Source organism: Saccopteryx bilineata, chromosome 11 (assembly GCF_036850765.1).
Source record: "Saccopteryx bilineata isolate mSacBil1 chromosome 11, mSacBil1_pri_phased_curated, whole genome shotgun sequence".
Classification (NCBI taxonomy): domain Eukaryota; kingdom Metazoa; phylum Chordata; class Mammalia; order Chiroptera; family Emballonuridae; genus Saccopteryx; species Saccopteryx bilineata.
The window spans coordinates 72238080-72241836 of record NC_089500.1 but is presented as its reverse complement, the minus strand read 5'-3'; the positions used below and the strand labels follow the sequence as shown (position 1 = coordinate 72241836).

Sequence of the window (3757 nt, the reverse complement as noted above, 5' to 3'; positions counted from 1 at the left end):
TAAGCAAAGATGCCCAGGACAGACTGGCCATCACCTACCGGGCTGCTCAAACCGTTGCTGGAGGCTAAATTTAAAAGCATCGGAAAGTAGAAGTTAATTTTTTTTTCCTTTTGATCCTGCCACACAGTGAGTGAGGATCACCAGGAGGACCGGATCGGTTACAGATAAAAGAAAGAAAAGAGGTTTACTTTGCAGTGGTAGAGCCAGTGAATCTGAAACCGGGCTAAGTTGTTTATGAAATGAGAGAGATGACTCTGCCCTGAGGGGCAGCCACGAAGCCTCTCTTTCCCCCCAAATCTTCGTCAGCCTGCTCCGGGGCAAGCCGGCGGCTCCTTACCCTGGCCTGAGACTCCAAACTTCTCAGAGGGGGACAAAGGGAGACATGTTCCATCCAGGTCAGCTTCCCTGACTCCTGCAGGGTCGGACAGAAGCCCAATGAGTTCACCTGGAATTAATTCAAGGGAATGATTACCCTGCCTGGTCTCTATGAACCTGCTTATGAGAAATAAGACACAAGGGAAAGGCAATGACTAGACCTTGCTGAGCCCCCCGGGATGTACCCAGTGCTGCCCAACAGAACTTTCCGTGACCGTAGGGATCATCACTGCGGTGGTCACCAGCCGCACACGGCTGTCAAGCACTTGAAATGCGGCCATCATGACCAAGGAGATACGTTTTTGAACGGTAACTAATTTAAATGTAGCTGCACGTGGCCGGTGGCTAGTACGGTGGTAGTAGACAGTGAAGGTTTATATAAATGTTAAGGAATTTGAGGAGGAGGAGAGTGTCCCCCTCCCCCTCTTGGTTCTTCTGTGGGTTAAATCATTAAAACGACAGAGGGGAGATTAACAGGAGACACTCAAGCTTTAATACGTGCACATGGGGAATTCACCTGGGCATAAAAATGTCTAAGAGAGTAAGGCAAAATGAGGTATGCATGTCATTCTGGACCAAGGGAGGGGCGAGTAGCGGTCTAGGACGTGAAAGGGAAGCCCCAAAGCTTTAAGGGACTCGGTGGCAGGGGACCAGATTAATGATGGCCTCTGGCACTTGAGGAACAAAGACCAGTTGAAGCAGAAATCAGACCCGGGGCCCGCTTCCCAGTCCGGGTAAGCCAGCTCTGCTCTGCCACAACGACACCCACGGTCCGAGAAACGAATATTTGGGGAAACTACATGCATCACATTTCCCCTCTGAATTCAGCTTATGAATGGAAATTGGCTAAAGTTGAGCTCCTGAAATTGCTCATAAAATTCTCGGGGCTCCAAAACCCTGAGGTGGCAAAGACAGGTGTTTTGTTTTTTGGGGTTTTTTGCTACTGCGCTATAACCATTTCCTTCCTTTCTCACCCCAGTCCACTTCCTTACCCCCGTGAGTTTGTTATTTCTTTTCTTACTGTTCCTTTGCTTTTACTTTTTAGGAACTAGATGGTTAGAAATCAAGGTGTAGACACATGCAGAAGCCCAAGTGACAAAGAGGCCTTCTGTGTCTCACGTGCTCACCACAATGCCCCGCCGGCCTGGAGACTATTCTGTGCCGTGCAGGTGGCTCTGGAGCTGGGCGTCGGGCTTTGGATTTGATAAGGGAAACGGGCAACAACAGGGAGGTTAGCAGCATGCCGGGTAGCGGGGAGCGTGTGGGGTGGGGGCTCGGAATGGGTTTCCCCTCAAATGTGCCACAGTCGCATGCAGACTGTGTTAAGCCGCAAATAATCAAGGTCCGGAAGACTCAGGAAGGAGGTCTGGCCTTCCCTTCGCTTCCTGAAAGTTTCAATTGGAGAGAGAGGACCTGCTCTGGGCAGGGAGGTATCATCACAGAGAACTGTATCCATATAGTTTAATCAACTATAGTGGGCGTGGTAGCAAGCCCGTTTGATCAGTCCTCCCTGCGTGCTGTTGTTTTAAGACACAGCCCAGCAAACATTTGTTTACTAAATATTAACTGGGTTTTTGTGTTTTTTTATTCCCTTGTAAATTTGCCTGGCTTCCCCTTCAGGTCCTAGACCGCTACTCGCCCCTCCCTTGGTCCGCAATGACATGCATACCTCATTTTGCCTTACTCTCTTAGACATTTTTATGCCCAGGTGAATTCCCTGTGTGCACGTATTAAAGCTTGAGTGTCTCCTGTTAATCTCCCCTCTGTTGTTTTAATGATTTAACCCACAGAAGAACCTAGAGGGGAAGGGGGACACTCTCCCCCTCCTCAACAGCTGGCTAGGATACGAGAAGGGAAACAGTCAACAAGAAGGCTGGCCTGTTGTTGGCCCTTTATTTTTCAACTGAGATCCAAAAGTTAAAATTAAAAAAAGCAAAACAGAAATAAGGTTTCAGAAACAATAGTGCTTATACATCCCAGCGTAAAATATTGACCATTCAATTAAAACAATCCAAAGAACTTTACTGATTAACAAGAGGAAAAAGAAAAATGAATACCCAGAAAACAAAAGCTGTTTTTCACCTAAATTTATAACTCAGCTGGGTGATGGCCTCAACTAGACAGACCCAAGGTAATCTAGCACTGGATGTTTACTCTCTTTGTCAATTTCCTCGACAGTTTCTTTAAGTGCAGACGGAGTAATGATTCTACATGATAACCAACAACAACAACAAAAAGGGCGTCTGAGGTATACGTCTCACTGTCTGGAGAACTTGGCCCACCACGGATTCCAGGGTTATAAACAGGGAGAACCGTCAGCACATCCTTGGCAGGAATAGATCAGGAATCTTTGCAAATTCGTTGCCTGGCATGTAGGTTACAACCAACTCATAGATGAAGCCTGTGACTGTGTTGCTATAAACAACAATGACCCTTTCCCAGTTTTTGCGGCACCAGCAACCACGAGCGGCACAGTGTCCTGCGACACTGTGCAAGAGGCGGTCAGAGCGGGAGGTCCTGCCCGGAAACCAGAGCACGCTCCGGAAGTTTTCAGAGACCGTGGCGCTGTAGACCAGCTTGCAGAACTGTGACCCTCAGGAGGACAAACACTTCTCCAGCACCCTCAGGCTTAGATCCATTCCCGGCCCCAAGTTCTCCGTGCGTGCCCTGGGGGACCAGCAGCACTGTGACGAGGCCAAGGCCGTGGATATCCCCCACATGTATGTTCAGATGCTAGAGAGACTCAAGAATAAGAACCTGGTTAAGAAGCTGGCCAAGGAGCGTGATGCCTTTCCGGCTTCAGAGTCTCTCTCTGAGCAGACCCCACGAATCCTGGGCCCAGGCCTGAATAAGGCTGGCAGGTGCCCTTCCTTGCTGACCCGCAGTGAGAACATGGTGGCCAGAGTCAATGAAGTGAAACCCAGGATCCAGTTCCGGAGGAAGAAGGCGCCCCCTCTGAAGGTGACAGGTGATGAGCTTGGGTACGGAATTGACTTAGCTGTCAATCTCATGGTGTCATCGCTCAAAAACAACTGGGTTTCGTACATCAAGAGCTCTCTGGGCAAGCCCCAGAGCCTGCACTAAGCCACAGCTTAATAGACCACGCTGCTACTATTAAAAAAAAAAGAAAAGACAATGCTGAATCATCTAACACGGGACCGCTCTGTCATGGTGAATGTTCCATGAGTCCTTTAAAAGAAGGTATATTCTGCTGCTGTTGGATGGAATGTTCTGCATGTGTCTGTTATGTCGATTTGATCTCTAGTTTGTTTAAGTCTGCTGTTTCCTTATTAATTTTGTGTCTGGATTGTCTATCCTTTGTTGCAAGTGGGGGTATTAAATTCCCCTACTATTATTGTGCTGTTTATTTCTCCCTTCAGTT

The 3757-nt window shown here is 48.3% G+C and overlaps 1 pseudogene; it reads left to right on the top strand.

Moving 5' to 3' along the window:
• The first annotated feature begins 2350 nt into the window (after positions 1-2350).
• LOC136315416 (large ribosomal subunit protein uL1-like) lies at positions 2351-3459 on the top strand (annotated as a pseudogene).
• The last annotated feature ends 298 nt before the right edge of the window (positions 3460-3757 follow it).